Below are 25846 nucleotides of genomic sequence, written 5' to 3' on the forward strand. Positions count from 1 at the left end.
CCCGGGTCTGTGCTAGAGACTCGGGGATCATGGAATTGTCTCCCCAATGCCAGGATGGCATTGGGGAGACAATTCCATGATCTTAAACATGTTACATGTCCATGTTCGGAGTTACTATTGTGACGCTATACATATACAGTGACATATGTATAGTGCACGCGTGTAATGGTGTCCCCGCACTCACAAAGTCTGGGGAATTTGCCCTGAACAATGTGGGGGCACCTTGGCTAGTGCCAGGGTGCCCACACACTAAGTAACTTAGCACCCAACCTTTACCAGGTAAAGGTTAGACATATAGGTGGCTTATAAGTTACTTAAGTGCAGTGGTAAATGGCTGTGAAATAACGTGGTCGTTATTTCACTCAGGCTGCAATGGCAGGCCTGTGTAAGAATTGTCAGAGCTCCCTATGGGTGGCAAAAGAAATGCTGCAGCCCATATGGATCTCCTGGAACCCCAATACCCTGGGTACCTCTGTACCATATACTAGGGAATTATAAGGGTGTTCCAGTATGCCAATGTAAATTGGTGAAATTGGTCACTAGCCTGTTAGTGACAATTTGGAAAGAAATGAGAGAGCATAACCACTGAGATTCTGGTTAGCAGAGCCTCAGTGAGACAGTTAGTCATCACACAAGTAACACATACAGGGCACACTTATGAGCACTGAGGCCCTGGCTGGCAGGGTCCCAGTGACACATACAACTAAAACAACATATATACAGTGCAATATGGGGGTAACATGCCAGGCAAGATGGTACTTTCCTACACTAACCTAGCTTCCATCGCCTTGGGACTCCTACCCCCGGGCACAAACTCTACAATAAACAAAGAGAACTGCCTTTTATGGGATCTGCTTGTCTCAACTGGCCGTAAAGCCATTCTCTCTCAATGGAATGACCTACCCAAACTCTCATCCCACACTCAGTGGGAATGGATAAAATTCAACAGGGATGTGGATAACTCTCCAACGACATACATGAAGACACCCTCAAAGACAAAAGAGAAAATCTGGTCCAAAGTCTACACTTTCATCTCAAACATGTCTCCACAGTAGTTGCCACTCCCTTCCTCCCCCACACACTCATCACCCCCACCCACTCCTACCTACCAATTCCTCCACCCACTCCCCATTTCTTCTTTTCCTTTCCTTTCTCTTTTCCTTTCACTGTTCTATCTTTTGCCCTCTTTTTCACCTATCTTATGCCGCTAGCTGTGGTATGCCATACTAGCTCTACATTACTCGTCTCTTCGTTCTCATCCATATAAGCATCGGGAGACCCTGCTTCATTCATCTCACACATAAACAACCATACCCAACCACTTTTTTTGACGAGACTCCCTAAGACGTTATTCACTATTGAATTCAAATGTATCTTTGATACACCACCAAGATGTTCCTTCTTTATATCTACACTACCTGCACTTTTCTGCTCATATAAAATCTTAATAAAATGACTTTGAAATTGAAAAAAAGAATAGGTTTAATGGCAGGTACAGAATGGCAGCACATAAGAGGCAGCCACAAAAGCCTCCAGCAGAGTTAAAAAGGAGACCTGGGAACACGGATTCAAGAGAGCATTGGGGAGTGTAGTGACATATGTGTTTTTGACCACTGACTTTGTGTTGCACCACTTTACACCTGGATTAGCTGTCTAGTGTTCACCAGTTGCAGATTACATTTTGTATTCAGTTTAGCTGCCTATTGACTTTATCATAGCATTAGACACTGCCATGTTAAAGCAGTCTGTGTTTTTCCACATTGTAAACTGTGCTTATTTTCGTGTTCTTTCTCACCAAGGCTTTAGTTGATAAGAATGTACTCAGGCGGCAGGGAACAGATTTGTTTTGATTAAGCATTTTGGGACTGTGGCCAAATCCCAATGTGTTGTTTTCAAAGCAGACCTAAACTAGCCAGCATGTTTTGAATTGCTAAATGAGGTTTTTTTCCAGAAAGCCCTTCTCCAGCTCTTTAAGATATAAAAAGACAGCCCTGTTCAGTAGCGGTGAAATTTCTGAGACCTCGTCAGGATTAGATGAAAAATGCCTGACATCTGTCCTGGGAGGGTAGAGATCTCTTTCTCGCAGTTGAACGGGTCATCTTGTTGATGGCATGAGAAAGATGAAGAGCTTGGCAGGCCCTACGGTGATGAATTTTTACTTCAATACTTGCTTTGCATAATATTATCATAACTATATGTATTTGCTGTGTACATTGCAGTTGAGAATCATTTTGGTATATTTTCCTTTCATTGCTGTGACTATTTTTAAATGTGTGCTTTTAACATGCTAACCTCCTTTTTACAAACCTCGTGGTGAAATAATAATAAATGTCTTAGTTGAACTGAGAAGTGCATTCAAGAAGTTTTTGTAAGCTCCGTCATTAGTGAAAGCAAAACAGGGAGAAACACAGTGATGTACACCATGGTAGAACAGCACTGGCAATAGAGATAGCGGAAGATGTCACATACATTACAAGTACAGCCAACTACAGACCAACAGGATTGTGTCAAACATAGCCCATTTCTTGAGACAAAAGACCAGCAGAGGATGAGCCAGCAGCTGGGATGTAGTAGTTGATGGGCTCAAGTTCAAAGACTCCACAAGAAATGGTTAAGAACAAGCATGAGAAGAAGAAGGGGCTGACTTCAGTCCATGGTAAGGTACAAACCAGGAGGCAATGGCTGCCAAAATCAAAAAGGATGGCATCAGTCCTGCATGCACCTGTTATGTTACTGACTCTTCTCCGAACCTAAATGCTTGCCCAAAGTGTACTCAAAAGAAGAATGGCATTTTCCTTATCCACACTGGCTTGTAAAAAATGCACTTGGAACATGTCTGACCTGACCCATCCCTATCTGCTTTTTTTCAGGTGCATCTAGTATGGGACTGACTCCGCTGTAATCCCAGTGCCTACACGTTCTGCACCTGGAATGCAAATAGGTTTATCCTCAGCCTACCTGTCTGTCTCAAATGTTCTTTTCCCATTCTCCATCTGCAGAAGAAGTGGCATCACTGCTTTTCATTCAACTGCACAGGAAATTATCACTGGTTTTTCTGCCAATACCATCTTTAAAAAAAAAGGGAGCCAGGCAAAGGACTTATTACCCATCACTGATCTCCAGAGGAAGTAAAACCGATCTGCAGAGGAAGTGATATTACTGTATTCCCCATCATCCATCTGCACAGAAAGTTAAATCACTTTGTGCCTTATCCTTACTCTACTGAAGTTCACAGAATGCCCCACTAACTGGGCATCCTGGCAAAGAGCAGGCACAGACAAGGGCATCAGCTGTTTGGGCCTGTTAGGGTCTTGGGTCAGAATCTGTGCTCCCTGAAATCTAGAAGGTAAAATATAATTGCGTGCCTCACCCAGCAAATCATACTGCTAGTCCCCACAGTCGTACCCAGATCAATGCAACACCATCACATAGAATCCTCTCAACATATATATTCAACCTTGTACATATCCCGCTAACTACCACACACCTCAAACTACAAAATACATATTACAACTCATGTTCATTAACACTCGCTATGCAGTGCTCCATGCAAAAATATATTTCAGACTTCATCACCTATCACAAGCTTGACATCCTCTTCATCACAGAAATATGGTTTACCCCTGTATACTTACACATTCCAAACATCATTCTTACCACAGACAACAGCATTCAACATGTAGATCATGCACATAAGCATGGAGGATGCCTCACTGTCATCCATAAATTCACATGGTCCTGAATCCTAGACAAGTAAGTCACACTCAATTCCTTAGATGTATTGAAATGCCACTTTCCACTGCCTGCACCATACACCACCAACCTCTATCTCATCTACAGGCATCTCAGGGAGAAAAAAAGGACTTCATTGATGGATTCTCGGATCTCCTCACCACCTCATCTATCCAACAAACAAACACAACCCTGTTGGGTGACTTCAACCTCCCAAGCAAGGCAAGCGAAAAAAAAAAAAGAAGAAAACAAGAGACACCCTCCGCAACCTCATCGACACACTCAACATGGTACAATATATCACCCGGCCAACACAATCCAAAGGCCACATCCTCATACTTGCCATTTCAAAATCATCAACAATAATTTGGAAATCACCCATATCACTGAACTGAACCGACTGCTTGGTCATCCCTATCTCCCTGCTCAGCATACTAACAACAAGCCAAGATCAACTCTTCAAAGACTTCTCCATTGACAACCTAACACATAAACTCTTTTTTCACCCTGTAAATTCCACATTAGTCACGAAGCCCCATCTAAACGACTTCAATGATTGTTTTTCTTGGAATACTATGTTAACAGCTGCGAAAACATGAAAATGCAAGTCAAAGTGCCCTGGTACTTTAAAGAATTTGCTGACAGTAAATGATCCATTACAGAAAGGAAAAAAATGGAAGAAAAACAGAATTCCCTAAGACCTCACAATACTTAGGTCCGTCTGTGCAACACACAAATAATTCATGACATAGGTCAAAGCAAAGTACTATACTGACACCATCAATGAAGTCACCAACAGAAAGAGAACAATTTCAAAACACCTGTCCCACAGTCCACAGACAAGTGCAATGCCATCAACCTTTTATTCAACTAAAAGATCAAGATTATCCAACAGTACATCGACAGCTCCAAGCCTGCTTCTTCTCTTACAACCACCCCTTCTACAGAATCCAACAATGATCATCTTTCAAAGCCCTGTCTCTCACAGATCTTGCCACCATAATCAACACCCTGAAAATCACCTCCTATGAAAGTCTTCCCTCATCTTTCATCAAAGTTCTCTTTGGGGAAGCTCTCTCATCACTATTTAGTACTTTCAGCGCCCTCTTCACTCTAGGCATCTTTTCTGAATCTTTCAAGACAAGACAGATTATCCAGCTCCTAAAGACACCTACTTTAGATCCTGATGACCTTGCCAGCTATTGGCCCACACCTCACCTACCCTTCACTGGCAAGATAATTGAAAAAGAAGTCTAGGCTCAACAGCAAAATCACATCTGTGCTAATCAGCTCCTGCATGACAATCATTAGCCTTCTGATAAGTCTGCAGCATGATGCACTCCTGACTACAGATGAAGATAGCCACTGCCTCCTGATAATGCTAGACCTGTCAGCTGCTGTTGACACAGTAAACCAACAGTCTTGATCCACACGCTAGAAGGTTGAACGGAATTCACCAGCAATGTTCTTTCCTGGTTCTCCTCATCTCTCACCATTTGACATTAATGTTTGTGCAAATAGACACTTCCAGGTCCCAAAACATCCTATTTGACTACAGAGTCTCCCCCAGTCTGGCAGGCTGGACAGGCTGTTTCTAAAGCATTTATATATGCTATTTGTCATTTTCTTGCTTACTTGCACAAGCACCTTTTTAATTTGCACAATTTGAGCACCTATGTTTAAATCTGATTAAATACTGTTATATGTATCTCTGGTCACCTTCAACTTCTACTTGGAGGTGCTTGGTGTTCTACTCACAGATAACAGCATAAAATTCTCCAAAATGCTGGTGATACACAATTCAACCCTTCAGCCTCTTAACCCCCTCGGTGCCTGGGACGAGCTGGTCTCGTCCAGGCACACAGTTCTCGTGTGCCCTGGACGAGACCAGCTCGTCCTGCACCCGGCCCACGGGGGGCCCGCGATCATGGACCAGGAATCCCTACTGGGCACCAGGGATTTAGTTTCACTTTTATTTTTGGGAGCGACCCCTTGGGCAAGGGTCGCTCCCTTGGGGTGCTATTACTTATCCTATTTTGACCCCCTCTGGGGGGGTCGAAAACCACTAGACGACGAGGGATTTTGTTTTCCATAAGTTTTTGGGCAGCGACCCCTTAGGCAAGGGTCACTGCCCCGGGGGCACTAATTTTTTATATGTTTCGCCCCCCCTGGCGCTAGATCGGCCATGTTTTTGGTCGATCTTGCCCCCGGGTTGGGCAAAACCCACTAAGCGCCAGGGATTATGTGGTATGTGTGTGTTTTGTGTGTTTGGCGACACCCCTTTGGCAAGGGTTGCCCACCCCAAAGGGGGGAACATTTGTACTGGACCCCTCTGGGGGCAGATGGGTTTATTTTTTTTAGGCCCATCTACCCCCAAGGGGGGCAGAAGCCACCAATACGCCAGGGATTTTTTTTTTTCTTCCTTTTTTTTGTTTTTATTCTGGGGGTGCCCCTTTTTGCCCCTTTTGGCAAGGATCGCCCCCCGAAGGGGGCACAGAGCTGTTGGCCATTTCTGCACCCCTTAGGGGCAGATTGGCCTAATTGTTTAGGCCCATCTGCCCCCAAGGGGGGCAGAATCCACTTAGGCACTAGGGATCTTGTGTGTGTGTGTGTTTTGTGTGGGTGGGGGGGGTGGCACCTTTGGCAAGCGTCGCTCCCCAAAGGGGGGCAGATTACTGATGACCATTTCTGCTCTCCTTAAGGGCAGATCGGGCTTTTTTTTTAGACCTATCTGCCTCTAATGGGGCAGAAGCCACCAAGACATGAGGGAATCTTTTTTTTTATTGCTCCCCTTAGTTTTTTTGTGCTGGGGGTGCCCACTTTTGCCCCCTTTGGCAAGGGCCGCCCCCCCCCAAACAGGGTACAGAGTTGTTGGCCATTTCTGCCCCCCTTGAGGACAGATCGGCCAATTTTTTTTATGCCCATCTGCCCCCAAGGGGGCAGAATCCACTTAGGGACCAGGGTTCCTGTGTGTGTTTTGTGTGGGTGGGGAGGCGGCCCCTTTGGGAAGCGTCGCTCCCCAAAGGGGGGCAGATTACTGATAACCATTTCTGCTCCCCTTGGGGGCAGATCAGGCTATTTGTTTTAGGCCTATCTGCCCCATAAGGGGACAGAAGCCACCAAGACATGAGGGAATTTTTTTTTTTACTCCCCTTATTTTTTTGTGCTGGGGGCGCCCCCTTTTGCCCCCTTTGGCAAGGGCCACCCCCAAAACAGGGTACAGAGCAGTTGGCCATTTCTGCCCCCCTTGGGGGCAGATGGGCCTATTTTTTTAGGCCCATCTGCCCCCAAGCGGGCAGAAGCCACTTAGGCACCAGGGACAGTTTCTAAGTTCTTGGTGGTGGGGTGTTTGTCAAGTGGCGAAGTATTTGTATTTGTGATTATAACAGTTTATTTCTTTTTTTGTTCTAGTTCAAAGCTTTAGCTTCCTTTGCTGTGGATCCTTGCTGTTTTGGCAGTAGTTATCCTGCGGTTTGCATAGTTGCATGTTTTAGGTAAGTGAAAGCAATTTACTCCAAAGGAGTATTGTTGACATGCATGAATGACATGTTTGTAGGTGGTGTACTAAATGCAGTATTCTGTGTGAAATTGTCCTTAGATTTGAGCACAATGGGGGGGCGTGGTCAAGATGGCGGTCATGGCGGACGCTTGACTTCGCGCTCCGCTCCTGGCCCCCACAACTATCCTGACCGACGCTTCCGCGGCACCAGCCACGCAACGAAAAACGGTGGCGGAGGCGGTCTAGTGGTGCTGGAAGCGAGTGGGGCTGTGTTTGGTGCTCGAGGCGGTGTCCAAGCCCGCCGGACCGTGTGAGGTCTTTCCCGGGAGCTGAAGCCTGGAAATTGGACGGCGCAAACCTAGGCGTGGCGTGACAGTGAGCCGCGCTGCTCTACCAGCGGACTACGCGGAGTGGCGCTACAGGAGGATCGGCCCTGCGGAGTGAGGCTGCGACTGGCTGGGCGGTAGGTGGACCGATGAATGCTGCCCTACACATGCAGCGAGGACAGGAGGCCACGCGTGACAAGAAGAGCGCTGAGTGTGGCCTTCCCAGAGAGCTGAGGACTAGAAGTTGGATGGTGTGAACTTGGGCGTGGCGTGCCAGTGAGCCGTGCCGCTTTACTAGCGGACCGCACGGAGCGGCGCTGCAGGAGGATCGGCCCTGCGGAGTGAGGCTGCGACTGGCTGGGCTATAGGTAGACTGCTGAATGCTGCCCTATGCGCGCCGCGAGGAGAGGAGGCCGCGCGTGATGGGCAGAGCACATTGCGGGGGCGCAAGGATCGCCGCAAGCTTCTTGAGAACGTTCCGCTTGTGGTCCTGATTGCCCCCCCAATTGTCCACCTGCCTACCACTCGTCCCCTGGGCTTCGCCCTGCAGTGCTACTGTGAGCCTGCCAGCAGAGGTATATCTTTGGGCTAATCTGAGACCAGGAGGAGCGGCGACAGTGGTGCACAGGGGATTGGGGGACCATGGATGGAGAACACGTACTGATAGGGGGGTTCAGAGGCACTGGGGTAGCACAGCTGCAGGAAGGCCTAGAATTGTCGCATTAAATGGGGAGGACTCCCCTCTGGCTATGAATAAGGAGAATTGAACGTTGCACGGAGGCGAACCACAGGGTACTGCACAATGACGTCGACGCACTGAACAAGCCTGTGCCTCCTTGTTGTTTGCCTAAGTGGTGACAATACACGGAACCGGGGTAGACTTAAAGCAGTTAGAAACTCGGTCCAGAGGGTGTTGAACTGCCTGGCGGCGGTGAATCGAACGGCCCTTCTGTCACGGTGTTGGAAGGAGGAACATACTGGGTGCAGATAGCCTACATTACGGGTCCAACACCTGTTCAGGCAGAATGATGGGGAAATCCAAGACACCCAAGCCACAGGAACGATCTAGTTACACTAGTCTTTCAGAGACACCATCTGAGGTACTGAGTCTAAGCTCCCTGGAGAGCACTCTGCAGTCACACTCGGGTCAATTTGAGAAGATCTTGCAGGCTATCATGGACACCAAATTGTGTATCGAAAATAGAATAGACACAGTCTCTCAAGATCTTAACTTGATCAGAGTGGACCACCGCAATCTGGTGGAGAGGGTTGGAGTGACGGAAGCCACCCTAGGCGCTCTGAATCCTGTGGTGTCAGACCATCAGAAGCAAATACAGAGATTGGACGTGGAAGTGAAAGCCTTACAGAGACGTGCAGAAGTTGCTCGACGGAACAATGTTCGGTTCTTGGGATTTCTGGAGAGAGTGGAGGGGCACAGCACGGAGCTGTTTCTAGCGCAATGGCTTATTAAAGAGGTGTTGAATGGTGTGGCGCCAAATTTCTTCTCTGTGGAAAAGGCACACAGAATCCCGGGTAAGCAGCCGGCTCCGGGACTACCACCCCGCCCGCAAACATCGCGTTTCCTCAATTTCAGAGATCGGGATGCGATTCTACAGCACTTCCATAACAAAGGCCCAATACATCACAAAGGGGCCTCCATAACGGCCTACCCAGACTTCACTGCAGAGATGCAATGCCAGCGCTACTCCTATGTTAACATTAAACAATGCCTTTGTGAACACAATCTCAAATATGCCCTGATGTTCCCTTCCAGGCTGCGGGTGATAGCTGAGGATCGCACTCACGTCTTTGTCACACCAGCCGACGCCTGGACGTGGATGCATGCCAAAGGTATAGCCCAATCGACGGAGGAGGAAGGGGGAAATGGAGAATGGCTATCCTCACCGGACCGCAGAAGACCCAAGAGGAGATCAAAGGCACAACCCACGAAGACACAGGCAGCTGCAGAGTGCGAAGGTGCTGAGGGACACGACACTGCACACCCATAATTCCTTCGCTGTCCTGTGCTCCGCTGTCCGGGAGCCAACGGATTCGGACTCTGGCAGATCTGACTCGACCGTTACAGACGTGCTGAAGGGACCGGAGATTACAGACAGGACTGCAGATTAATTATGATGCTGGAACAGTAACTCCCCCAATTGGCAGAGTTTGGCAGTGGGATTTAGAAAGTTCTTGTGGTGTCAGAAAATTGAACCTAGGATCATATGGACAAGAGACTCGAGGATACGAAAATATTAACATCCTCTTGGATGGAGTCTCTAACAATGTGATGGTTCTGCCCACAGGTACTGGCGGAGGCCTCCTTGGTGACCCACAGGAGGGAGAGGATCCTTATCGTGATGTGGCTGGGGCTATCGGATGCGCCCTCACGAATATCTTCTAATTTACAGTGGGGGCCTTAGAGACAGGCCTCCAGTGATAGCCCCCACGCTCCCCCAGACGGTATCCAAATGGACACAGTATTTTTGCACTCAATGTATGTTTTATTTTTTATTATTGTTGGTGGTGCCGTAGAGAGGTACATGCCTCTCTACGGCACCTCCGTTGTTGTTGGGGATGCTGGGTGCCGATGAGAGGTGGGGGGTCACAATGCAGGTTTCCACAATTACTTTATAAACACCTTGTCCAGGGGTACAGATACATACCCCCGCTAAGGGTTGATCATGAGGAGAAGCGAACACATGCAAAAGGCTTACCAGGTTGTAGGCCCATACATACCACATACTATGGAGGAATATAGAATCATAACATGGAATGTGCGTGGAATGGTTGCGCTGGGTAAGAGGCATCGTATATACACTTATCTCAGGCGCCAGGGGGTACACTTTGCCATATTGCAGGAAACACACTTGCTGAGTTGTGATCTGCAGGCTATACAGAAAAGCTGGCAAGGACAGGTTTATGGCACATCTTTTTCGACATATGCTAGAGGAGTACTTATGTGGATAGCGCCTGGAGTACCATACGTACTGCATACAAATAAGGTAGATAACGGGGGCAGATACATAGGGGGTTATTCTAACTTTGGAGGAGTGTCAATCCGTCCCAAAAGTGACGGTAAAGTGACGGATATACCACCAGCCGTATTACGAGTTCCATAGGATATAATGGACTCGTAATACGGCTGGTGGTAAATCCGTCACTTTTCCGTCACTTTTGGGACGGATTAACACCTCCTCCAAAGTTAGAATAACCCCCATAGTGTTGGAAGGGCAGCTTGATGTTAGACTATTAACTATAGTAGGGGTTTACGCCCCCAATAGCGTGCTCAGCGAATTCCTCCAAATACTGATCCCTGCCTTGTTAGCGGGCCCTGGTCTCCCTGCCATCTGGGGTGGGGACTTTAACTGTGTTCCAGATGTACTGATGGACCGTTCGATATTACCCTTACAGGGCGCAGCGAGCAGGCGCAACTCTAATCTGTTGACTGCTTGGGCCGATGACTTGGGAGTATATGATATGTGGCGCATGAATCATCCGACACATAGAGAGTACTCCTTCTATTCCGTGATACACACTAGAATAGACCTGCTACGGGGAACCCCAAATGTGTGCTCCTTAATTAAAGAGTCAGAGTATCTAGCACTGACCTTGTCGATCAGTCCCCATTGCTGCTGACTGTGAAATGGGGAAGAAAGTGTTCCACAATACCCACCTGGCATTTACAGAGAGAAACACTGCTAGACTGTCCTTTCAGAGAGGAATTAAATACCTGTGTTAAAATAGTATTAGGATTTAAACAGTGGCTCCACTGATTCGAGGGCTACGGAATAGGATGAACATAAAGTTGTGGCGAGGGGACATTGTCTTTCGGCTTCCTGGGGAGAGCGCCGCTCGCTGCACGTTGAGGTTGTCACCTTGGAAAAGGACAGGCAGGTGTTGGAAATAGCAGTCGTACAAAATAGGACATCGCCCGAATCCCTTTGTGATAAGCGAGTGCTATATGAAGAGGCGGATCAACGTCTCTGACATTATGATTATAATTATCATCTTATGCGATTGCAAGCGGAGGGTGACCGCTCGGGGAGACTGTTGGCATGGCTACTGCGAGAGGATCAGCAACATAACCCGATTCGGGCTATACACCTGAATGACGGAACTCTGGTCACCTCGCAGGAGGCAATTAACAATGCCATCAAGAACAATTATATGACATTATACGCCGGCCAAGCGAGCTGTGATGCTAGGCAATTGGAGGCCTTCCTGGGTGAGGCCCCTTTTCCACAGTTATCGGCAACAAATATGGCAGCGTTGGATGAACCCCTCCAAATAGAGGAAATAGGAGTAGCCATAACACAAATAGCCCGTAATAAGACACCGGGGTGGACAGTTTGCCAATAGAGTACTATGCCACTAATGCACAACACCTGTCGCAGCGACTGTTGTCGGTGTTTAAAGAGGCATGGGTCAGTGGGAAACTCCCACGGTCACCGAGAGAGGCGCTGGTGGTGGTGCTCCCCAAACCCAGTCGTGATCCCACGGACGTGAGATCCTACAGGCCGTTATCTCTTCTTAACTTAGATTGCAAAATTTTGGGCAAGGTGTTGGCAAACAGACTCGCCCCCCTAATACACACTCTGATACACGAAGATCAAAATGGTTTTATACCACGGCGCAATACGTTTTTGAATATCCGCAGACTATTGGGCATCATTGGAGATACTCCCACAGATGCATATGGTAATGTAGCAATGTCTTTGGATATAGAGAAGGCGTTTGACACACTAGGCTGGGACATTTTGTTTGCCACTTTACACCACATGGGGTTTGGCCATGGTTTTGTACGATGGGTGCAGACATTATATGCTGGCCCTACGGCTAGGGTTCAGACCGGAGGAGTAATATCGGACAGCTTTCCCATTGGTAGGGGGACCTGACAGGGGTGCCCTCTATCACCTTTGTTGTTTGCCATTGCAATGGAGCCGCTTGCGGCTCGGTTGCGCACACTGGCCGAGCAGTGCGTTGATTTACCTTGAGAGGGGCGGGACCACATTGCCAACGGTGATGTCTCTGCTAAACGAGTATGGAGAGATTTCGGGACTGAGAGTTAATTGGTCTAAGTCCTGCTTATTCCCTCTGGTTGACCTGCCTACAGAGGTAAGGGAGGAGCTTCCTGCGGGAAGGTTGAACTGGTGTTTTGACACATTTAAATATTTGGGAGTGCAGATTTACCATAGACCTGATGACCTGAGAGATGGCAATTTGGGCCGCGCGCTATGCTCTATGAAGGGCTCGCTCCAGTTCTGGTGTTCGCTTCCCCTTTCCCCCATGGGAAGAGTGGCAATAGCAAATATGCTGGTGCTCCCGCGACTCCTTTATTACTTTGCTGCATTGCCCATAGTTCTGCCTAGATGCTTCTTCCGCGAGCTGAACAGACTACTGCTAGGACTTATATGGGGAAACTGTAGATCTTGAGTGGCGCTTACTAATCTGCAGCGGCCTTTGCGTGAAGGGGGGGTTGGGTGCTCCAAACTTTGAACATTATTATGCTGCAGCACAGCTACAATGGATTTTACACTGGATACGTAGACCGGAATCCTCAGAGGCAGCATGGGTACACACACAGCTACAGAGCATCCCCGTGTACACCTGGCTAACAGACCGCACAGTGAAACATAACACCGATAACTGCTTGTTGAAAGCAGCACATGTCTGTTGGAAACAATATATACAGAAAGGAGGAACTAGTCCCCCATACTCACCCCTCATTCCCCTGGATCAGATACTAGGAGGCATGCAATTGCTCAAGACACACCTCTAACATTATGGGCAGAGGCAGGGATAGAGACAGTGGGGGATTGCTTTGATGATGGTATATTGATGTCATTCACAGCTATCAACGACCTCACCTCGGTGGGAAAGGGACAATTTATATTGTATTATACTATATGTCGCCTGATTAAAACAGCATGGGCGGGGGGAGATCAGGAGCCTGCGTCATCATCCACATTACACTTTTTGCTCTCTGATGATGGCCTATCAAAAGTGATTACAAATTTGTATAAAGCTCTAATGGATAAAGAAGGTAATGGACTTGAATTAGCGGATGGAATACAGTTCTCCCCGTGCCTTTGACCCCCGAGGCATGGCTGATGACCCTCCAACAAGTGCAGCGAGTATCACCAAACCCTAGGCTTCGATATACCCAGTTTAATTTCGTACACCAAATGTATCTGTCCCCATCCTGTATTCACCGCATGTACCCTACAGCTAGTTCGGCATGCCCCTGGTGTGGGTCACACATGGCTCACTTCTATCACATGGTGTGGGATTGTGGGCCCCTCCAGAAGGTTTGTCACGAGTTAGTGGCAGTAGTCACTGAAATCACGAAGCATGTGTTCTCACTGAAACAGAGATCTTGTTTACTGGGGATTAGAACCAGAATTAAACAGGGCACATATATTCATAGGTTTGCCGACCTGGCATTTATGATGTATAAACGATTGATTGCTATGAATTGTAAGGCACCAAGAGCACCGGAAATGCATAAGTGGCGAGTCATGACACTGCGGTGGGCACGTGCGGAACTGCGAGCGTTACAAGCTGTGCAAGATGGAGGGCAGGCATACACAGGTTATGACTTTTGGGATACGCTTGTTGCACAGTTGGAAATCAAAAACGATGAACGCCCGCCATGAACTGGGAGGAATAGCAGTAATGTCCTTTGTAAAATGTTAACAAAGCTGTTTTTATCTAACTACTTGAGCCTCAGTTTGTAACCAGCAGTGAATCAGATCAAATAGATGGTACTGCCGGACTGCGACATCGCTTGTTACTCCTCAATAGATATATCGGTGTTACACAATAGAAAACAAATGCTTTAATAGCCCTTGGATAATGGAATGCATAGACCCAGTTTTCGGTTATTGATCTTTGACTTTTGAGTTATGTTATTTGAATTTGTAACTGAATATATGTGTTTGAAATAATAAAACAGATATACAAAAAAAAGATTTGAGCACAATGATATTTGTGTTGTAATATGTCTAATTTGCTTTTTTTTTTTTTGTGGAATATCATTGGTGATTGCTGTGTCTGTGCAGAGTAGTTGCTGGTGAGTAGCTTTTTCAGGCAAGTGAGTGGTATAGTTTTTTAGTACATAACTCTGTGATAAAGCTACACTTTGTATATTACTTATTTTAGTGCTGGTTGCTGTTGGCAATCCATTTGTTGTTAGTGAGGATCATGGCTAGCCGCAGAGTGACCGCTCAGCAGGTTGTTGGCATGCTTTTTGAGTCGTCTTCAGACCATGATTACGAGACTGACTCTGCAACTGAGGCAGAGGAGGAAGTGAGAGATTCTGGCAGTGAGTTTTCTGTCCGAGAGGATTCTTCTGATGGGGAAGCCACACTCAGTGGAGATGAAGGGCCCGTTTTAGAGGAGGACATTGATGTGCCAAGAGTGCAGCAGCCTGGGGCTGAAGGGTTTCCCATTAGAAGACCTGACACCTGGATTGCCCCAAACATGGAGCAGCCACAGTTACCTGCATTTAATGGTCTCCCAGGGTGTAGAGTCAAATCGGAATTTTTTTTGCCTGTCAATTTCTTGCACTTGTTTATGGACAATGTATTTTTGGAAGAGATTGTGGAGCAGACTAATTTGTATGCGGAGCAATATTTGAGGGACAACTCTGCCAGACTTAAGCCTCAGTCTAGAGCTACTCAGTGGGTTCGCACATATCTGGAAGAGATGAAAAAGTTTTTAGTTTTGACTTCTTTGATGGGGTTGATAAGGAAGCCGTCACTGGCTTCTTATTGGTCTGCTAGTCCCTTGATGGCAACGGCTATATTTCCTGCAACTATGACACGTAATCGCTATTTGCCTCTTCTTCGTATGCTGCATTTTGTAGACAATGCTTTAGCCTTGCCACGAGATCACCCTGATTGTGACCGTTTTTTTAAGATTAGGCCTTTCCTTGATCATTTTGTAGATCGGTTTTCAGAGGTCTATGTTCCAGGCAAAGAGATAAGTGTGGACGAGTCTTTGGTCCTTTTCAAGGGGCGTTTAGTTTTTAAGCAGTCCATTCCTAGTAAGAGGGCACGGTATGGGATTAAATTGTATATGCTGTCAGAAAGTAGTACAGGATACGTGTATAATTTTCGGGTCTACACTGGTAGGGATTCCAGTATGGACCCTCCTGGTTGTCCGGCCACTTTTGGAGTTAGCGAAACAATTGTGTGGGAACTTGGTAGACAACTGTTTAACAAAGGTCACCATTTGTACGTAGATAATTTCTACACTGGAGTGCAGTTGTTCAAGGAGTTGTTTAGAGTGGACACTGTTGCTTGTGGCACAATCCGTTCTAACAGGAAAGGCTATCCAAGGGAGCTTGTCTGTAAAAAACTTGAGAGGGGACAGTGCAGTGCCTTGCAGAATAATGAGCTGCTAGCTCTGAAATGTTCAGACAGGACGGATGTGTACATTCTATCTACCATCCAAGATGAGAGTACTTTCCCTGTGACTGTTGGGGGTCAGGTTGCTGAAGTGCGCAAACCTGCGTGCATTTTGGACTACAATAGGCACATGGGTGGTGTTGATAGAGAAGATCAGAGGTTGGAACCTTACACTGCTCTTCGTAAGTCTTACACGTGGTATAAAAAGTTGGCCCCACATTTATTTCACTTGGCAACATTTAATGCTTTTATTGTGTTCAAGGAGTGTTCACCTGAATCAAGGATGAAATTTGTTAAATTTCAGGAGTCGTGATAGAGAGCCTTATTGTGGCGGAACAGGCAAGAGTTCCTAGAGTAGCAGTGGTGGAGGATGTGGCTAGATTGAAAGATTGCCACATTCCAGATCACATTTCTCCCACTCCCAAAAAAGGCTTGCCCACTAAGAAATGTAGAGTATGTGCCCGAAGAGGTATATGGAGTGTGAGCCGGATGTACTGCCCCGATTGCCCTTCAAAGCCTGGGCTGTGTGTGGCCGGCTGTTTCAGAAATTACCACACTAAGAATTTTTGGGGGAAATACTATGTTTTCATATGTTCAGTTTCACGGTCGGCATTACTGTCATGTATTTAGTTAGAGCTTTTGTGTTTGTAGTTTTGTACCTATTTTATAATTAGTTAGTGGTTTCTTTGTTGTTTAGAAACAAAACAAACAGTGATGGCAGTGTGCGGGTGCTTGGATGGCGGTGTGCGTGGGGTGGCGCTTGGCTGGCGGTGTGCTCGGAGTGGCGTTTGGCTGGCGGTGTGCTTGGGGTGGCGCTTGGCTGGCAGTGTGTGTGGGGTGGCGCTTGGCTGGCGGTGTGCTTGGGGTGGCACTTGGCTGGTCATGTGCTTGGGGTGGCGCTTGGCTGGAGGTGTGCGTGGGGTGGCGCTTGGCTGGCAGTGTGCGTGGGGTGGTGCTTGGCTGTCAGTGTGCGTGGTGTGGCACTTGGCTGACGGTGTGCTTGGGATGATGCTTGGCTGGTGGTGTGCGTGGGGTGGCGCTTGGCTGGCAGTGTGCGTGGGGTGGCGCTTGGCTGGCGGTGTGCTTGGTGTGGCGTTTGGCTGGCGGTGCCAGACAAACATCAGTCCACACACTCCCATCAGTTAGTGTGACTGCTGTATCAGGCATGTGGGCGTATGTAAGTGATGGGCCCTTGAGTGGCGCTGTCTGTCGATGCAAGTGTTGTGATGTGCTGGACCTGTGGCTGGCAGCGTGAATGGTCTTGTGCATTTCATGTATGAAAGGTGTGTGAATGGACTGTAAAACGGTTGGTGCCTTGACGCGGCTTTACAGCTCACGAGCTGTGAGTCATTGGTTCAGTTTTTTGGGCTTTCAGTTATTAACAGTGCATTTCACTTTTGTGAAACCTCTTGTAAATAACATTTCATCTACAGAACCATCACTCACCCTCGTGCCAAATCCAACCAGTATGTGTGCTACAAATGACAAAACCTGCACCGCTGTAATCAGGCGTCACAGCACACTTGTGGCACTCTAGGTGTCTCAGGTGGGACCCCGATGATGAAGCATGCCACCAACTTGGTTGGTGTGTGAGGGGTCTTTTTCACATAACCTATGTGCATTTCTTTTCACAATTTTAGTGTTTGGCACATCACAGACGTACGTGGACACATCAAAATGATATATTGCAAAACTACCTGTGTTTGGGGGGGAGGGGACACCTATGATTTTGGTCATGGGTGCGGCCTTTATCTAGGGAAACATACCAAACCCATACATTTTTTTAAAACTAGACACCCCAAGGAGTCCAGGGAGGTGTGGCTTGCGTGGATCCCCCAACATTATCTTACCCAGACTACTCTGCAAACCTCAAAATTTGATTAAAAAAGCATATTTGACTTCTCTTAGTAGGATCACCGCTCCAACACACAATGTCTACTTCCCAGCATTCCTCTCAGTCTCCCAAGTAAAATGACACCTCACTTGTGTCTTAAGCAGAGTCAGCCTAAAGATGTATAAAAGAAGAATATGTGCTTATCAACTCGCTGTGCTATCCCCTCAATCTCTAGAAGTGTTTGGCCTTTTTCTGTTGCAGGCACCTGGCCCACCCACACAAGTGAGGTATCATTTTTATCGGGAGACGTGGGGGAGCGCTGGGTCGAAGGAAATTTGTGGCTCCTCCCAGATTCCAGATCCCTCTTTCACCGAAATGTGAGAAAAAAGTGTTTTTTTAGCCACATTTAGATGTATGCAAAGGTTTCTGGGTAACAGAACCTGGTGAAATCCCCACAAGTCACCCATCTTGGATGCCCCTAGGTCTCTAGTTTAAAAAAAATGCACAGGTTTGGTAGGTTTCCCTAGGTGCCGGCTGAGCTAGAGGCCAAAATCCACAGGTAGGCACTTTGCAAAAAACACCTCTTTTTTCTTTGAGAAAATGTGATGTGTCCACTTTGTGTTTTGGGGCATTTCCTGTTGCGGGCACTAGGCCTACCCACACAAGTGAGGTACCATTTTTATCGGGACACTTGGGGGAATGTTGGGTGGAAGGAAATTTGTGGCTCGTCTCAGATTCCAGAACTCTCTATCACCGAAATGTGAGTAAAAAGAGTTTTTTTAGCCAAATTTAGAGGTTTGCAAAGGATTCTGGGTAACAGAACCTGGTGAGAGCCCCACAAGTCACCCCATCTTGGATTCCCCTAGGTCTCTAGTTTTAAAAAATGCACAGGTTTGGTAGGTTTCCCTGAGTGCCGGCTGAGCTCGAGGCCAAAATCCACAGGAAAAAACACCTCTGTGGAAAAATGTGATGTGTCCAAATTGTGCTTTGGGGCATTTCCTGATCTACACAAATTACCCATTGCTGAATTCAGAATTTTGTCAACATTTTTCAGAATTGTTTGAATTTCTGGGATCCAGCATTGGTTTCACACCCATTTTTGTCACTGACTGGAAGGAGGCTGAAAGCACCAAAAAATCGTAAAAATGGGGTATAACCCAGTAAAATGCAAACATTTTGTTGAAAAATGTGGTTGTGTGATTCAAGTCTGCCTGTTCCTGGAAGCTGGGAAGCTGGTGATTTTAGCACCGCAAACCCTTTGTTGATGGCATATTCAGGGAAAAATCCACAAGCCTTCTTCTGCAGCCCTTGTTTCCCCTTTTTTTGGAAAAAACGAAATTTTCACTGTATTTTGGCTATTCTCTTGGCCTCCTTCAGGGGAACCCACAAAGTCTGGGTACCTCCAGAATCCCTAGGATGTTGGTACCTAAATTTGGTATGGGTAGCTTATGTGGACAAAATGTTATGAGGGCCTAAGCGCGCCCTGCCCCAAATAGCCAAAAAAAGGCCTGGCACCTGAGGGGGAAAAGGCCTGGCAGCGAAGGGGTTAAACACTGCCTGCACTTCTTCAGGATAATTGTACTACTGAATATTGAGCCCAAAAATAACATGGAACAAGAATATTGTGGACAAAATATCACAGGCCCTCATTATGACCCTGGAGGTGAGTGATAAAGTGGCGGTAAGTGTCGCCCAATTATGACCATGGCGGTGATAACTCTCATAGACAGCCAATGTACCACACCAACGGCCAGGGTGGAAACAGCACTCCCCACGGTGGTAGCCACCAACAGTCAGGCGGAAGACAAAGTACCGCCCACCATATTAAGACACAGCAAACCTCCAGTTTTTCCAGGGCGGTACCAACGCGAACAAAAGCCTGGCGGAAACAGAGCGCAGAAGTGAAGTTCTACTCACAAATAACAGCATCAAATTCTCCAAAATGCTGATGATACACAATTCCATCATTCAGCCTCTTAAATGCTGCCTGCACTTCTTCAGGATGATTGTACTACTGAATAATAAGCCCAATAATAACATGGAACAAGAATATTGTGGACAAAATATCTTAGGCCCTCATTATCACCCTGGAGGTGAGTGATAAAGTAGCGGTAAGTATCGCCCAAATATGACCATGGCGGTGATAACTCCCATAGACAGCCAATGTACGACACCAAAGGCCAGGTTGGAAAGAACACTCACACTCACCATGGCAGTAGCCACCAACAGTCAGGCGCAAGACAAAGTACCACCCACCATATTGAGACACAGCAAACCTCCACCTTTTCCAGGGGGTACCAATGCCAACAAAATCCTGGCAAAAACAGAGCTCAGAAGTGAAAGGACTCACCATTGCAGACACAGGGAAGAACTACGCAAACCTGGAACCTGAACTGCAAGTTTTCCTGATGATCTTCTACATAATGCTCCACCTGGAACACCGACAAAGATGATGATGGTGAGTACAGCCGCCTAGCACACAAGGGACGGTGGGAGGAAAACAAGAGTGACAAACACACGCACAACACACACCATACACACAACCAGCTGCATATGTAAACCAGTGTCACACCACACAAGGCATGATAAAACACAGACCAGATTGGTGAAGTACTGACAATGTGTTAGCATAAAACCCACCACACACACCAAATATATTTACAGATGTACATAAAGGGCCAATGCTCAGTCCAAAGTCGTAAGGGCACACAAGGCCACAGGGCAAAGTCCAAGGCCCAACCTATATCCTGACACATCTGGAGAGAACACTGCAGGGGCATCATTTTGCAAGTGGGAAGGCACCTCAGGGGGATGAGGGGCACCTCAGCCGAATACGGGAACTTCGCCACTGGTTCTGGAGGAGGCTCCATGCACATTGTTCTGTCCTGGGGAATGTAAGTCTCCCAGGTGGGGGACTTCCCCACTGGTTCTGGAGGGGGCAATATGCCCAATGCTCTGTCCTGGGGAGTGCAAGGCCACCGTCTCTCAGGTGGGTGACTTCCCCACTGCTTCTGGAGGGGGCAACTCGCACAGCAGCCCTGGAGTGTGGCCTACATAGCGCCTGCTGGCGATGACGGCTGCAGTGTGGTTGCGGATGGAAGAGTTTCCTGGGCAGCCTCTGCACTGTCTGATGGCTGCACTGTGGTGGTGGATGGAGGAGCCTCCTGGGCAGCCTCTACACTTTCCGATGGCTGCACTTCCTCAGCTGGCGGTTGGGGCCCCGTGACAGCTGCTGGTGGTGGAGGTGTCAGCCTGACAGCCTCCGCTGGTGTAGAGTGCTTCGTCTCCTCCAGTACATGGTGTGTGGATTCCTTGCCCTTCCTGGCAGGGGTGGATGGGCTCTTCCCCTCTCTGCCTGGTGGTGCAGGCTCCTTCCCCTTCTTTACAGGTGGTGCAGGCCCCTTCCCCTTCTTTCCAGGTGGTGCAGGCTCCTTCCCTTTCTTTACATGTGGTGCATTTTCCTTCCCCTTTTTTACAGGAGGTGCAGGCCCCTTCACCTTCTTCCCTGGTGGTGCTGGCTCCTTCCCCTTCTTCGATGGCGGTGTGGTATCCTTACCATCACGAGTAGGTGGTGCTACCAATGTCCCTGTGGACTGTTTGGCTGAGGTACTGGGCTGTGTCCTTGGTACCCTGCACATAGGGGCAGGACGGTACAGTAGGGGTAGGGAAGAGGTCAAATTGGGAAATAATTTTTTTTTTTGTGATTGTGGGGCAGGAGGTGGGAGGAGTAATGGGAGTGGAGAATGAGGGAGTGGTTGTTGGAGGTGTATGTTTTCTGGATTTGGGTGCAGCTGCATGTGCAGTATGCTGATGTGAGGTGGATGGCTGTTTGGTGTGTGAATGCTTGGGTTTGTGTCCTTTAGGAGGGGGGACAGACATGGTGGGAGAGAACAGAGGGGACGCGTGCATGGCTGTTGTGGAGGTGTCTGCCAGTGAGGTGTGTGTTCTGCTTGGTGTGGTGATGCTGATAGTGGATGTTGATATAGTGCTTGCAGGTGTGAGCGCGGACGTGACTGGAAGGGAGCTGTTGGAGGAGGAGGAGGGGGAGGCAGTGGATGTTGTCGTGTCTGCAACTGTATTGTGTTTGCATGAGTGCTTGTGGGATGAAGTGTGGTGCTTGTGTTTGCTTGTGCCACTCATGGGTGTTGTCTTGTGTGCATGCTTGTCTATATGTGTGCCTCGGATGAGTTGGGGTGGGGAGAATGGGACTGGAAAGTGGTAGTTGGAGTGGGGACGATAGAAACAGGGACAATGCCTGCCATCAGAGAGGAGGCCAGAGCCTGAATCGATCTCTGTTGGGCCGCCAATCCACCGTGAATACCCTCTATGAAAGCATTGCATTGCTGCATCTGGAATGCAAACCCCTGAATGGCATTCACAATGGTTGACTGCCCTACAGAGATGGATCTCAGGAGGTCAATAGCCTCCTCACTCAGGACAGCAGGGCTCACTGGGGCAGGGCCTGAGGTGCCTGGGGAGAAGGAGATGCCCACCCTCCTAGGTGAGCGGGCATGGGCAACTCGCTGAGGGGCTACTGGTAAGGCAGTGCTGGTACTGGGGATGGTGGCTGTACCTGTAGCTGGGATGGTCACAGAGGTGTCCGCCACCACCAGGGAGCTCCCATCTGAGGAGGTATCAGAGTCTGTGTTGTCTCCTCCAGTCTCTGCCATGGTGCTCCCTTTGCCCTGCGTTCCACTGGTTCCCTCGGCGTCAGTGGTCTCTGCCTCTAGGGTCCTGTGGGATGCAGCTCCCTCTGTCACCAGTGCCCATGCTCCTCCGCCAGATGATGCTAATGCACGCAAAGACAGGATGACAAAACAAGAAAGGGGGGGAGACAAAGGATACACTTGGTCAATTACTGCACCAACACCACCATTGACATACACATCACCGTCAGACACATGGAACAGGCTTAAGCACTATGCATTGCACTGCCAGTGATATGGCTAATCACTAAGGCAAGATGAGGACCACACACCGCCAACTGCAGCACACCTGGGACCCACGATGCCCTGCCTAAAATGGACTACTAACTAGCTAGGTTACCTGTATTTGGCATGCAACCAATACCCTAGTAATGGGCCACACTGCAATGTCTGGCCTGGCCTTAGGGGCACCCACTAATACACATCCACCACCCAGATACCACCCCACCAGCCAAAATGTGTAATGAAACCCACTGTCCTCACCCCCTTGTGGCTGCTGTGATTCCCTCAAGCGCCCATCCAGCTCAGGATAGGCCATCACCAGTATGCGGGCCATCAGGGGGGTCAGGATCAGACGGGCACCCCTTCCTCATTGGGAGGCCATCCCCAGCTGGGCCTCCGCTGTCTTCTGTGACCAGCGTCTCGGGTCTTCCCACCATTTCCGACATTGGGTTCTCCATCTGCCATAGACCCCCAGGGTCCGCACGTCCTTGGCGATGGCATGCCATAATCCCTTCTTTTGATGGGCGCTGACCTGCAGAGGTAATACATACAGGAGAACTCCATTAAACAAACAGTCCAGCCTGTCACACACAAGGCCCACCATACCCAAATCCATCACCATTGGCACACACATAGGCCATCTCACAATATGTACAACACCAACAGACAATACCCCCACCCCCCACCCACCCTTACACGATGCCTTCACACACATCTTCATGCATCCATTCAAAATGCATTGTGCCCAAATTGTACTCACCTGTTGGTCTGGAGGCCCATACACCTGTCTGTACTAAGGTAGGACCCCATCCACCAGTCACTCCAACTCCTCCAAAGTGAAGGCTAGGGCCCTTTCCCCGGTCACAGTCGCCACAATGGGTTCCAAACACAGGTCATAGTAGCACACGCAGTGTAGGTCTTCTGCTTTTGCTGGTCAGGAAACAAGTGAGGATTGAGTTAGAAAATGGTGGTCACGTTCGTGGCAGTGTACACCGTCACCACCTACATCCCCATTGGCCACTGTACTCCATAGTTCCCAATATCATCCAATGAGGTATTGCACGGCGGTGCAAGACTGCCTACCGCCACAACCCCCCCAAACGTCGGCGGAATTTCCTCACTTCCACCTGTGCCTCCAAACAGGACAGGCGGTCGCCATTTCGGGGGGAGGGGAACAGGCCTATCGACAGTTACTGCGTCACAGGTTGAATACTTTGACTTTTACACTGTCCCAATACATAAGTGCACCATGTGGACTGATCTTATGGTTTAGTTGTTCAAATTGTGACAGCCTACTCACTCTTGTGTCCCTTAGATACCTACCGCTGCGGATGAGTAGGAGGTGGAGACAAACCCCTGTGTACAGACCCCTGGTGGACTTAGCTACACTGGAGGACAGGCACATTATACGCACCTATAGACTGGACAGGGCCACAGTCACAGAGCTGTGTGCCCAGTTGGAGCCTGACCTGATATCTGCTATCCTTCATACGACTGGGAACCCCCCCTCTTGTGCAAGTGCTATCAGTGCTCCATTTCTTGGCAACAGGTTCTTTCCAAGTGACAGCGGGCTTGGCAGCAGGAATGTCACAGCCAATGTTCTCAATCGTGCTGGCAACAGTCTTGTCTGCCCTGGTAAAACACATGTGCAGCTACATAGCTTTCCCCCAATTGGAAGATTTGACCACAGGGACAGCCAGATTCTATGCAATGGGACATATCCCCACTAATATTGGGGCGATTGACAGGACACATATTGCGTTTGTCCCCCCCCACCAGAGTGAACAGGTGTACAGGAATCAAAAGATTTTCCACTCCATGAATGTGCAGATGAGGTGCCTGGAGGACCAGTACATCTCCCACGTCAATGCTAAGTATCCTGGGTCGGTGCATGATGCCTTTGTCCTGAGGAATAGCAGCATCCCAAATGTGATGTCCCAACTGCAGAGGCACAGGGTGTGGCTAATAGGTGAGCCTGGGTCCCCACCCAGTGTATGTTAGTGTATGCCTCTGGTGTTAACCCCATAGGATTGTGTGTGGCTAAATGTTGTCCCTCAATACCTGCAGGTGACTCTGGCTACCCAAACCTATCCTATCTGCTGACACATGTGAGGAATACAAGACAAGGGCTGAAGAACATTATAATGAGGCACATGGGTGAACCAGAAGGATCATTGAGAGAACCTTTGGCCTCCTGAAGGCCAGGTTCAGGTGCCTCCCTCTGACAGGTGGATCCCTGTGCTACTCACCCGACAAGGTCTGCCAGATAGTCGTGGCATGCTGCATGTAGTAAAACCTGGCCCTCAGACGCCATGTACCTTTTCTACAGGAGGAGGAGACTGGAGATGCCCCTGTGGCGGCAGTAGACACTGCTGAAAGTGAGGATGAAGAGGCTGAAGATGAGGATAAGGACAACAGAACCACATTTATCCGTCAGTACTTCCAATGACACACAGGTGAGTCAGTGCAACTTCACATTACAATGACTATTGTCTTATTCTGTGTGGTTGTGGCATGATGGCATTACCCACTTTTTACCTCTATTTGCTGTCACCTATGGATTATCATTTTACAGATGTTGGTGCAATGGCAACTGTGTATTGATGTGCTGACTACAGACAGTTACAGGTCATTATTTCTATGCTCTCACACTGTACAGTTCATTTGCAACGGATGTAACTGTTTCCATTAATACACTGTTTCAGCACATGACATACAGGTATTTGAGTTGTGTTCAAGGTTCATGGGTGTTTATTGTAGTGCTAAGAAAATGAGAGGAAAGTGCAATGGAATTGGGTGATGATGGATTCTAGGGTATTGTTCAAGTCTGTAGCACAGGTGAGATGTTCAAGTGGCCATGAGAAGGGGAGCAAAGGCAGTTCAAGGTGGACAAGGTGACAGTGTGGGACACAAAGGGGACAATCAGAAGAGTTTCATTTCCTGGCAGCAGTCTTGGCAATTGTCTCCGGCATCTGTCTGGGTCGCAGGGAACGTTTGCGGGGTCTATCACATGTTTCTCTTTACTCAGTCCGGTCTACTCAGTCCTGATGAAGACTCATTTTTATTCATACAATACGGACGCTACATATAAGAGTTGAAAACGTCGACGCTGA

General features: G+C 48.2%; 1 protein-coding gene across 2 annotated transcripts in view; it reads right to left on the reverse strand.

Moving 5' to 3' along the window:
- ADGRG4 (adhesion G protein-coupled receptor G4) overlaps positions 1 to 25846 on the reverse strand; it is a 1350632-nt gene that overhangs the window by 119030 nt on the left and 1205756 nt on the right. The gene's annotated exons all lie outside the window — the stretch shown is intronic.

Source organism: Pleurodeles waltl, chromosome 2_1, assembly GCF_031143425.1.
Source record: "Pleurodeles waltl isolate 20211129_DDA chromosome 2_1, aPleWal1.hap1.20221129, whole genome shotgun sequence".
Classification (NCBI taxonomy): Eukaryota; Metazoa; Chordata; class Amphibia; order Caudata; family Salamandridae; genus Pleurodeles; species Pleurodeles waltl.